Genomic DNA, 13,002 nt, shown 5'->3' with positions numbered 1-13,002 from the left:
CTCGGCCCGCATGCCATGCCACGGCCTCGGCCCGCATGACATGCCACGGCCTCGGCCCGCATGTCTTGCCACGGCGTTGCCAAACATGCCATGCCACGGCCTCGGCCCGCATGCCTTGCGACGGCGTCGCCCAACATGCCATGCCACGGCCACGGCCCGCATGCCATGCCACGGCCTCCGCCCGCATGACATGCCACGGCCTCGGACCGCATGCCTTGATACGGCGTCGCCCAACATGCCATGCCACGGCCTCGGCCCGCATGCCATGCCACGGCCTCGGCCCGAATGCCTTGCTACGACGTTGCCCAACATGCCATGCCACGGCCCTGGCCCGCATGCCTTGCCACCGCGTTGCCCAGCATGCCATGCGACCGCGTTGCCCGGCGTGCCATGCCTTAGCGTTGGCCAACAAGTCGTGCCACCGCCTCGGGCCGCATGCCATGCCATGCCACGGCCCGCATGTCTTGCCACGGCGTTGCCAAACATGCCATGCCACGGCCTCGGCCCGCATGCCATGCCACGGCCTCCGCCCGCATGACATGCCACGGCCTCGGACCGCATGCCTTGCTACGGCGTCGCCCAACATGCCATGCCACGGCCTCGGCCCGCATGCCATGCCACGGCCTCGGCCCGCATGACATGCCACGGCCTCGGACCGCATGCCTTGCTACGGCGTCGCCCAACATGCCATGCCACGGCCTCGGCCCGCATGCCATGCCACGGCCTCGGCCCGAATGCCTTGCTACGACGTTGTCCAACATGCCATGCCACGGCCCTGGCCCGCATGCCTTGCCACCGCGTTGCCCAGCATGCCATGCGACCGCGTTGCCCGGCGTGCCATGCCTTAGCGTTGGCCAACAAGTCGTGCCACCGCCTCGGGCCGCATGCCATGCCATGCCACGGCCCGCATGTCTTGCCACGGCGTTGCCAAACATGCCATGCCACGGCCTTTGCCCGCATGCCTTGCCACTGCCTCGGCCAACATGCCATGCCACGGCCTTGGCCCGCATGCCATGCCACGGCCTCGGCCCGCATGCCATGCCACGGCCTCGGCCCGCATGCCTTGCTACGGCGTCGCCCAACATGCCATGCCACGGCCTCGGCCCGCATGCCCTTCTACGGCGTTGCCCAACATGCCATGCCACGGCATCGGCCCGCTTGCCTTGCCACCGCGTTGCCCGGCGTGCCATGCCACCGCGTTGCCCGGCGTGCCATGCCTTAGCCTTGGCCAACATGTCGTGCCACGGCCTCGGCCCCCATGCCATGCCATGCCACGGCCCGCATGTCTTGCCACGGCGTTGCCAAACATGCCATGCCACGGCCTCGGCCCGCATGACATGCCACGGCCTCGGCCCGCATGCCATGCCACGGCCTCGGCTCGCATGACATGCCACAGCCTGGGCCCGCATGCCTTGCTACGGCGTCGCCCAACTTGCCATGCCACGGCCTCGGACCGGATGCCTTGCTACGGCGTCGCCCAACATGCCATGCCACGGCCTCGGCCCGCATGCCTTGCTACGACGTTGCCCAACATGCCATGCCACGGCCCCGGCCCACATGCCTTGCCACCGCGTTGCCCAGCGTGCCATGCCTTAGCCTTGGCCAACATGTCGTGCCACGGCCTCGGCCCGCTTGCCATGCCATGCCACGGCCCGCATGTCTTGCCACGGCGTTGCCAAACATGCCATGCCACGGACTCGGCCCGCAAGACATGCCACGGCCACGGCACGCATGCCTTGCTACGGCGTCGCCCAACATGCCATGCCACGGCCTCGGGCCGCATGCCTTGCTACGACGTCGCCCAACTTGCCATGCCACGGCCTCGGCCGGCATGCCATGCCACGGCCCCGGCTCGCATGACATGCCACGGCCTCGGCCCGCAGGCCATGCCACGGCCTCCTCCCGCATGACATGCCACGGCCTCGGACCGCATGCCTTGCCACGGCGTCGCCCAACATGCCATGCCACGGCCTCGGCCCGCATGCCATGCCACGGCCTCGGCCCGCATGACATGCCACGGCCTCGGCCCGCATGCCTTGCTACGACGTCGCCCAACTTGCCATGCCACGGCCTCGGCCTGCATGCCATGCCACGGCCCCGGCTCGCATGACATGCCACGGCCTCGGCCCGCAGGCCATGCCACGGCCTTCGCCCGCATGACATGCCACGGCCTCGGACCGCATGCCTTGCCACGGCGTCGCCCAACATGCCATGCCACGGCCTCGGCCCGCATGCCTTGCTACGACGTTGCCCAACATGCCATGCCACGGCCCCGGCCCGCATGCCTTGCCACCGCGTTGCCCAGCATGCCATGCCACCGCGTTGCCCGGCGTGCCATGCCTTAGCCTTGGCCAGCATGTCGTGCCACGGCCTCGGCCCGCATGCCATGCCATGCCACGGCCCGCATGTCTTGCCACGGCGTTGCCAAACATGCCATGCCACGGCCTCGGCCCGCAAGCCTTGCTACGGGGTCGCCCAACATGCCATGCCACGGCCTCGGCCCGCATGCATTGCCACGGCCTCGGCCCGCATGCCCTTCTACGGCGTTGCCCAACATGCCATGCCACGGCCTCGGCCCGCATGCCTTGCCACCGCGTTGCCCAGCATGCCATGCCACCGCGATGCCCGGCGTGCCATGCCTTAGCCTTTGCCAACATGTCGTGCCACGGCCTCGGCCCGCGTGCCATGCCATTGCACGGCCCGCATGTCTTGCCACGGCATCGCCAAACATGACATGCCACGGCCTCGGCCCGCATGCCTTGCGACGGCGTCGCCCAACATGGCACGCCATGGCCACGGCCCGCATGCCATGCCACGGCCTCAGCCCTCATGCCTTGCTACGGCGTCGCCCAACATGCCATGCCACGGCCTCGGCCCGCATGCCTTGCCACGGCCTCGGCCCGCATGCCATGCCAAGGCCTCGGCCTGCATGCCTTGCCACGGCGTTGCCCAGCATGCCACGCCACCGCGTTGCCCAGCGTGCCCTGCCATGGCCTTGGCCAACATGCCTTGCCACGGCCTCGGCCCGCATGCCATGCCACAGCGTTGCCCCCCATGCCAAGGACGGAATGCCATGCCACGGCCTCGGCCCGCATGCCATGCCATGCCACGGCCTCGGCTCGCATGCCATGCCACGGGCTCGGCCGGCGTGCCATGCCACGGCCTCGGCCCGCAAGCCATGCCACGGGCTCGGCCCGTGTGCCATGCCACGGGCTCGGCCTGCATGCCTTGCCAAGTCGTTGCCCAACATGCCATGCCCCGGCCTCGGCATGCATGCCGTGCGACTGCCTTGGCCAGCGTGCCATGCCACAGCATGCCATGCCTTAGCCTTGGCCAACATGCCATGCCACTGCCTTGGCCAGCATGTCGTGCCACCGCTACGGCCAGCATGCCATGTCGGTCCGTTGCCCAGCATGCCACGGCCGTGGCGGCATGGCAAGCCACGGCCTCGGCCAGCATGCCATGCCACGGCCTCGGCCAGCATGCCATGGCACTGTCTTGGTCAGCATGCCATGCCATGGCACCGCCTTGTCCAGCACGCCGTGCCGCAGCGTTGGCCAGCATGCCTTGGCCGGCATGCCATGCCAATGCCTTGGGCCAACATGGCGTGCCACGGGCTGGGCCATGCCGGTCCGTTGCCCGGCGTGCCACGGCCGTGGCGGCATGGCAAGCCACGGCCTCGCCCAGCATGCCATGCCACGGCCTCGCCCAGCATGCCATGCCACGGTCTTGGTCAGCATGCCATGCCATGGCACCGCCTTGTGCAGCGTTGGCCCGCATGCCTTGGCCGGCATGCCATGCCAATGCCTTGGGCCAACTTGGCGTGCCACGGGCTGGGCGAGCATGCCACGCCACGGCCTTGGCTAGCAGCAAGGCATGCCATGGCCTCGGCGAGCATGCAATGCCATGGCCAAGGCCAAGGCCAAGGCAGTGGGCAAGGCCAAGTCCCTGTGCAAGGCATGGCCAAGGCCATGGCATGCCACCGCCTCGATCGATCTTTTTGAACATGATTCTTTTATAATCTTACCCAAACCGTGCAACACAATTAAAAATGCACTACAATCAATTTTAAATGTCATTCCCTATTTTTTTGCAATTTTTCTTGAGCTTTTCGAATTTTTAAAGCCCTTATTTGGAAAAAAAAAATCAAAATAAAATAAAAAAGATGACAAAAATAATTTAATAATTTCTATAATTACTAGTGAATCATCCTTTAATTATTGGAATTTTTCCATAATTTTTTGACCATTTTTATTAATTTTTATTATTTTTAAAGTATTATAATCGAAATAAATTAAAATAAAATATTTCCGGTACCAAAATATTTTTTTTAATTTTTTTTATGGTGTATTAAATTATTTCCTAAAATTTTCGTGTTGAAAGTTTTGGCAAAAAACCATTACTTTTTAAAAAAACCCCATTATGACTCCTCGAACATGCTTGATGTTTCCTCCTGCCAGATTGAAAAGGGCTTAACAGGCTATTATAAGGGGGGGCACCTCCCTTGCCCAGGGCAAGGCAGTGGCAGGTACGCCCCATGTTGGGCGCGGCCTGGGCTGCGGCCTTGGGTTACATGCACGGCGGCCTTACGCGGCCTGGGCTGCGGCCTTGGGCGGCTCGGCCGCGGCCTTGGGCGGCCTGGACCGCGGCCTTGGGCGGCCTTGCGCGGCCTGGGCGCGGCCTTGGGCGGCTCGGGCGCGGCCTTGGACGGCCTGGGCGCGGCCTTGGGCGGCCTGGACCGCGGCCTTGGGCGCGGCCTTGAGCAGCATGGCGTGGCATGCGCGCGGGCGTGGGCGGCCTGGCATGCGCGCGGCATGGGCAGCACGGCATGGAATGTGCACGGCCTGGGCGGCCTGGCATGCAGCCGGCCTGGGCAGCACGGCATGGCATGCGCACGGCCTGGGTGGCCTGGCATGCAGCCAGAAGGCTTCAGAGACATGAGCTTGCTAATGAGCAGCAGCCAGAGGGCTTTCATTTTGCCAGAGGGCACAGTATAGAGATACTTCAGTGTATTGAAGATATCAGCCAGAGGGCTTTGAGCTTGCCAGAGGGCATTGTTGCATAATTTTGAGGAGCAACTGAAGATTTGCATTGAGTCGACGAGGGCGTCGACAACTCGAGTGGAGGAGGAAGTCGCGATGCGACAACCCACTGTGAGTTTGCTCAGAGGAGCTTGAGTTTGCTCGGAGGAGCATTGGCAGATAGGCCATTTTGAGATTGCTCGGAGGAGCATTGGCAGAGAGGCCATTTTGAGTTTGCTCGGAGGAGCATTGGCAGAGAGGCCATTCGAGAAGAGGGCTCAAGAGGAGCATTGCTCGGAGGAGCATTGGCAGAGAGACCATTTTGAGTCAGCTCAGAGGAGCTTGAGTTTAGAGGAACATCGTCTAGTGGAGTCAGCTCAGAGGAGCATGAGTTAGCTCAGAGGAGCTTGAGTTTGCAGAGGAGTTTGCTCAGAGGAGCATTGGCAGAGGCCATTGGAGAAGAGGGCTTGGCATTTCAGGAGTATTGGCAAAAGGAACAGAGTTTAGAGACGCTCAGAGGAGCTTTGGCAGAGGCCATTTGAGAGAAGTCACCAGCAGAGGGTGCAACCAGCAGAGGGTGCAACAAGTGGAGTGCAGTTCAGCTGGGTTTGAGTAGAGAACAATGAGGGGAACTTGGCTAAGGAGTTAGACGTTGAAGGTAGGCCGTCAACACAGAGGTGTTGGACTCATCAGAGGAGCCGGCACACGCACTGCAGCATCAGCTTTGTGCTACATCAACGAGGACGTTGATGGTTGAAGTGGAGGAGAGTGTCACGGGTTGCCTTGCAAGGCTAACTCCGTGACGTTTCGCTCGCGGTGGTGTGGCCATTTGAGTGCTCAAGAGTGGCCGTTGGAAGTGCCCCAACGTGGCCTAACATTGGCCCCAAGTAGCCCAAGGCATGTATGCCACCAATAGCCAACACAAGACAAAGCCACAGCCTATATAAGTCATTATGACTCCTCAGACATGTATGATGTTTCCTCCTTCCAGATGAAGAAGGGCTTAACAAGCTACTATAAGGGGGTATGGTGTGCTGCCTACCAACCTCCCCGTCCAAACTGGACTTGAAGTGAGCAACCTTGGGGCAACTCAAGGGCAGGCTGTAGGCATCCAGAGGGGTGTCTAGAGTCTCCATGTGGGTTTGGGAGCCCCGTGGACGGTGCGAAGATGTAGGCACTGCGCGACCCTCCCGAGTGAGAGGTCCACTACGTTGTTTCCACTATGCCACGCAATATGGTATCTTTGGGACTCATCTTGGACCGAATGGGCTATCGAGGCACCACTAGAGGCCTCGTGTGCCAACTCTAGTGCTTGGTTTGGGTTCGACCTTGCACGAGGGGATCCCGTGGCTTAAGCTAAGCGGTTGGAAGGCGACACCGCATATGTGGGCTATCGAATGAAGGCATCAAGCTATGCAACGACTACGTCCATTGAGGGACTACATTATGCTACGAGCAAGCTACGGATTGAGACGTCGCCTTACTCATGCTACATGTTGGTGCAACGCTAAGGTGCGCAATGGCCTTAGGCGGAATCTAGCACGCGTGTTGGCACGAGGACTACGCCGTGGGCAAGAGATTGACCCTCGGTGGCTTGTGGGCTTCGCATGACCAAGTGGCCACCCAATATGCATCTATTGAGGCATGCTAGACCCTGCGACACTTCGAGACGCTGTTAAAGACCCAACCGGCAACGTTGGCTTGTCGGCTAAGTTGAGGACCTTCGCTAGCACATTGTTGTGTGGCTAGGTGCCTTGATGACATGAACCTAAGTTGGGCGAGCACCTTGCTTGAAGTAAGCTTGGCGCTATGAAGCGACTTATGCCGTGCTTGGTGCACTGGAGGCGTCAGGCCTACTTGTGGCATCCGGGTGAAGACGGAGCTTCCTTGTGAAGTTGTTTTGCTTGACAAAGCATTGGGACCTAATGTTCAAACGGGTGAGATCATCAACACTCGATTTGTCAACGAGCAATGGCGGGCTTAAACTTGGTGGAGTTTGAGCGCCACACAGGCAAAAATTGATCCGCTGCGCCTCTAAAGGAGTCGGCCTGTGACAGTTGGTATCAGAGCTAGATCACTCATTTGGGGTGAGTTCGATCTAGAGCGGACATGCAGCTATCTTGTGATATCATTCTTCCGTGGACCCCGATGCAGCTGTCTGAAGGAGTATGCATGAAACTCATCTTGGGGGACGTGCTTGACATCCTAGACTCTAAACAAGACCGCCGTTGGTTTTCTGGTCAGGTTTGAACTGTGGGAGCTAATTGGTGATGTCTTGGGGTATCCGTTCCTATTGTGCTATTCTTCAGCGATGCCTTGAATGCAGCAACCGTTCTCGAGGGTGCGAATTGAGCAGCATTGTGGCATCTAGTGTTTCCTTGTTAACTTGGTGTTTCCCTCTCGCTTTGTGGACTTGGTGAGCATTTCTACACTGTGGGCACACTGTGGCGCGAGTATGCTACATTTGTGGACGGGTTGCTTCCTAACCAGCAGGGTCGGCATGATTGTGTTACTTTGTTGGCTACATGGGGATTTCTACTGCAGTTTGGACTTGTGGAATGCTTGTATCAGATTGTGGGCAGGTGATCTTCAGCCATTGAGCCTTAGAGACGAATTTTCGTTGGCAGCCGTGCACGTGCTATGGCATTATCACTGGTTCGCTTCAGGGGGCCTATGTTTCGACCGTTCGTGGTGGCATTTGCAACTTGTGCTTGTCAGTGGTTTTGCATCTTCAGACGCATGGTTGTTGACTTCTTAGAGGGTTCGTTCGGAAAAATATTCAAGACAAAATTTGAGATCTTGACTCCCGTGTGCAGAGGCACCGAGTGTACATGCTTGCTAGAGAGCAGGGTGATGGATGAAATCATCGTTGTTGGAGGACAACCATGTAGCGGGATAGTAAAGTCAGGACGTGAGTTGGTGCCTGGATCACCGCACCGTTTTGAGCAGCTTCGTTGAGATGGCTAGTTTTGTGGGTGGCAGGAGCGGAGAGCCTTTGAAAGGCGAAATCATTGAGCTTGAGGAGATAGCTGACTCGGGTGAAGGCAGTGGCCGAGGAACTGGGCAGCACGAGTTAATTCTAGCCAGAAGTGATAAGTTGGGAGCAAGAGGGCTACCCATTGCTAGAGGGCATGAGTTTGAGTTCAGCCAGAGGGCTTCATTTTGCCAGAGGGCAACAGCCAGAGGGCTTCAGAGTTTGAGTTTGCTAGAGAGCAACAGCCAGAGGGCTTCGAAGTTTGAGTTTGCCAGAGGGCAACAGCCAAGAGGGCTTCAGAGATTGAGTTTGCCAGAGGGCATCAGCCAAAAGGCTTCAGAGACATGAGCTTGCTAATGAGCAGCAGCCAGAGGGCTTTCATTTTGCAAGAGGGCACAGTATAGAGATACTTCAGCGTATTTAAGATATTAACTAGAGGGCTTTGAGCTTGCCAGAGGGCTTTGAGCAATTGATGATTGCATTGAGTCGGCGAGGACGTCGACAACTCGAGTGGAGGAGGAAGTCGCGATGCGACAACCCACTGTGAGTTTGCTCAGAGGAGCTTGAGTTTGCTCGGAGGAGCATTGGCAGAGAGGCCATTTTGAGTTAGCTCAGAGGAGCTTGAGTTTAGAGGAACATCGTCTAGTGGAGTCAGCTCAGAGGAGCATGAGTTAGCTCAGAGGAGCTTGAGTTTGCAGAGGAGTTTGCTCGGAGGAGCATTGGCGGAGGCCATTTGAGAAGAGGGCTTGGCATTTCAGGAGTATTGGCAAAAGGAGCAGAGTTTAGAGACGCTCAGAGGAGCTTTGGCAGAGGCCATTTGAGAGAAGTCACCAGCAGAGGGTGCAACCAGCAGAGGGTGCAACAAGTGGAGTGCAGTTCAGCTGGGTTTGAGTAGAGAACAATGAGGGGAGCTTGGCTAAGAGAGTTAGACGTTGAAGGTAGGCCGTCAACACAGAGGTGTTGGACTCATCAGAGGAGCCGGCACACGCACTGCAGCATCAGCTTTGTGCTACATCAACGAGGACGTTGATGGTTGAAGTGGAGGAGAGTGTCACGGGTTGCCTTGCAAGGCTAACTCCGTGACGTTTCGCTCGCGGTGGTGTGGCCATTTGAGTGCTCAAGAGTGGCCGTTGGAAGTGCCACAACGTGGCCTAACATTGGCCCCAAGTAGCCCAAGGCATGTATGCCACCAATAGCCAACACAAGACAAAGCCACAGCCCATATAAGTCATTATGACTCCTCAGACATGTATGATGTTTCCTCCTTCCAGATGAAGAAGGGCTTAAGAAGCTACTATAAGGGGGTATGGTGTGCTGCCTACCAACCTCCCCGTCCAAACTGGACTTGAAGTGAAACCTTGGGGCAACTCAAGGGCGGGCTGTAGGCATCCAGAGGGGTGTCTAGAGTCTCCATGTGGGTTTGGGAGCCCCGTGGACGGTGCGAAGATGTAGGCACTGCGCGTCTCTCCCGAGGGAGAGGTTCACTACGTTGTTTCCATTATGCCACGCAATATGGTATCTTTGGGACTCGTCTTGGACCGAATGGGCTATCGAGGCACCACTTGAGGCCTCATGTGCCAACTCTAGTGCTTGGTTTGGGTTCGACCTTGCACGGGGTGATCCCGTGGCTTAAGCTAAGCGGTTGGAAGGCGACGCCGCATATGTGGGCTATCGAATGAAGGCATCAAGCTATGCAACGACTACGTCCATTGAGGGACTACATTATGCTACGACCAAGCTACGGATTGAGACGTCGCCTTACTCATGCTACGCGTTGGTGCAACGCTAAGGTGCGCAATGGCCTTAGGCGGAATCTAGCATGCGTGTTGGCACGAGGACTACGCCGTGGGCACGAGATTGGCCCTCGGTGGCTTGTGGGCTTCGCATGACCAAGTGGCCACCCAATATGCATCTATTGAGGCATGCTTGACCCAGCGACACTTCGAGACGCTGTTAAAGACCCAACCGGCAACGTTGGCTTGTCGGCTAAGTTGAGGACCTTCGCTAGCACATTGTTGTGTGGCTAGGTGCCTTGATGACATGAACCTAAGTTGGGCGAGCACCTTGCTTGAAGAGAGCTTGGCGCTATGAAGCGACTTATGCCGTGCTTGGTGCACTGGAGGCGTCAGGCCTACTTGTGGCATCCGGGTGAAGACGGAGCTTCCTTGTGAAGTTGTTTTGCTTGACAAAGCATTGGGACCTAATGTTCAAACGGGTGAGATCATCAACACTCGATTTGTCAACGAGCAATGGCGGGCTTAAACTTGGTGGAGTTTGAGCGCCACACAGGCAAAAATTGATCCGCTGCGCCTCTAAAGGAGTCGGCCTGTGACACAAGGCCAAGGACTGCAGCATGCCATGCCACAGCCAAGGCAGCCTAGCCAAAGCCAGCAGCATGCCATGCCAAGGCCAAGGCCAGCAGCATGCCATGCCAAGGCCAAGGCAGCCCAGCCAAAGCCTGCAGCATGCCATGCTAGGCCAAGGCCAGCAGCATGCCATGCCACGGCCAAGGCGGCCCAGCCAAAGCCACCAGCATGCCATGCCAAGGCCAAGGCCAGCAGCATGCCATGCCAAGGCCAAAGCCAGCAGCATGCCATGCCAAGGCCAAGGCCAGCAGCATGCCATGCCACGGCCAAGGCAGGCCAACCAAAGCCAGCAGCATGCCATGCCAAGGCCAAGGCCAGCAGCATGCCATGCCACGGCCAAGGCAGGCCAACCAAAGCCAGCAGCATGCCATGCCAAGGCCAGCAGCATGCCATGCCACGGCCAAGGCAGCCCAGCCAAAGCCAGCAGCATGCCAGGCCAAGGCCAAGGCCAGCAGCATGCCATGCCACGGCCAAGGCAGCCCAGCCAAAGCCAGCAGCATGCCATGCCAAGGCCAAGGCCAGCAGCATGCCATGCCACGGCCAAGGCAGGCCACCAAAGCCAGCAGCATGCCACGCCAAGGCCCAGGCCAGCAGCATGCCATGCCACGTCCAAGGCAGCCCAGCCAAAGCCAGCAGCATGCCATGCCAAGGCCAAGGCCAGCAGCATGCCATGCCAAGGCCAAGGCAGCCCAGCCAAAGCCAGCAGCATGCCATGCCAAGGCCAAGGCAAGCAGCATGCCATGCCAAGGCCAAGGCAGGCCAGCCAAAGCCAGCGGCATGCCATGCCAAGGCCAAGGCCAGCAGCATGCCATGCCATGGCTAAGGCAGCCCATCCAAAGCCAGCAGCATGCCATGCCAAGGCCAAGGCTAGCAGCATGCCATGCCACGGCCAAGGCAGGCCAACCAAAGCCAGCAGCATGCCATGCCAAGGCCAGCAGCATGCCATGCCACGGCCAAGGCAGCCCAGCCAAAGCAAACAGCATGCCATGCCAAGGCCAAGGCCAGCAGCATGCCATGCCACGGCCAAGGCAGCCCAGCCAAAGCCAGCAGCATGCCATGCCAAAGCCAAGGCCAGCAGCATGCCATGCCACGGCCAAGGCAGGCCACCAAAGCCAGCAGCATGCCATGCCAAGGCCAAGGCCAGCAGCATGCCCTGCCATGGCCAAGGCAGCCCAGCCAAAGCCAGCAGCATGCCATGCCAAGGTGTCACGGGTTGCCTTGCAAGGCTAACTCCGTGACGTTTCGCTCGCGGTGGTGTGGCCATTTGAGTGCTCAAGAGTGGCCGTTGGAAGTGCCACAACGTGGCCTAACATTGGCCCCAAGTAGCCCAAGGCATGTATGCCACCAATAGCCAACACAAGACAAAGCCACAGCCCATATAAGTCATTATGACTCCTCAGACATGTATGATGTTTCCTCCTTCCAGATGAAGAAGGGCTTAACAAGCTACTATAAGGGGGTATGGTGTGCTGCCTACCAACCTCCCCGTCCAAACTGGACTTGAAGTGAGCAACCTTGGGGCAACTCAAGGGCGGGCTGTAGGCATCCAGAGGGGTGTCTAGAGTCTCCATGTGGGTTTGGGAGCCCCGTGGACGGTGCGAAGATGTAGGCACAGCGCGTCTCTCCCGAGGGAGAGGTTCACTACGTTGTTTCCATTATGCCACGCAATATGGTATCTTTGGGACTCGTCTTGTACCGAATGGGCTATCGAGGCACCACTTGAGGCCTCGTGTGCCAACTCTAGTGCTTGGTTTGGGTTCGACCTTGCACGAGGGGATCCCGTGGCTTAAGCTAAGCGGTTGGAAGGCGACGCCGCATATGTGGGCTATCGAATGAAGGCATCAAGCTATGCAACGACTACGTCCATTGAGGGACTACATTATGCTACGACCAAGCTACGGATTGAGACGTCGCCTTACTCATGCTACGCGTTGGTGCAACGCTAAGGTGCGCAATGGCCTTAGGCGGAATCTAGCACGCGTGTTGGCACGAGGACTACGCCGTGGGCACGAGATTGGCCCTCGGTGGCTTGTGGGCTTCGCATGACCAAGTGGCCACCCAATATGCATCTATTGAGGCATGCTTGACCCAGCGACACTTCGAGACGCTGTTAAAGACCCAACCGGCAACGTTGGCTTGTCGGCTAAGTTGAGGACCTTCGCTAGCACATTGTTGTGTGGCTAGGTGCCTTGATGACATGAACCTAAGTTGGGCGAGCACCTTGCTTGAAGTAAGCTTGGCGCTATGAAGCGACTTATGCCGTGCTTGGTGCACTGGAGGCGTCAGGCCTACTTGTGGCATCCGGGTGAAGACGGAGCTTCCTTGTGAAGTTGTTTTGCTTGACAAAGCATTGGGACCTAATGTTCAAACGGGTGAGATCATCAACACTCGATTTGTCAACGAGCAATGGCGGGCTTAAACTTGGTGGAGTTTGAGCGCCACACAGGCAAAAATTGATCCGCTGCGCCTCTAAAGGAGTCGGCCTGTGACAGTTGGTATCAGAGCTAGATCACTCATTTGGGGTGAGTTCGATCTAGAGCGGACATGCAGCTATCTTGTGATATCATTCTTCCGTGGACCCCGATGCAGCTGTCTGAAGGAGTATGCATGAAACTCATCTTGGGGGACGTGCTTGACATCC

The sequence above is a fragment of the Camellia sinensis genome, chromosome 15 (genome assembly GCF_055761805.1).
Source record: "Camellia sinensis isolate YWXY chromosome 15, ASM5576180v1, whole genome shotgun sequence".
NCBI classification, from domain to species: domain Eukaryota; kingdom Viridiplantae; phylum Streptophyta; class Magnoliopsida; order Ericales; family Theaceae; genus Camellia; species Camellia sinensis.
The sequence above is the reverse complement of the archived record's forward strand: the minus strand, read 5'-3'. Positions refer to the sequence as shown.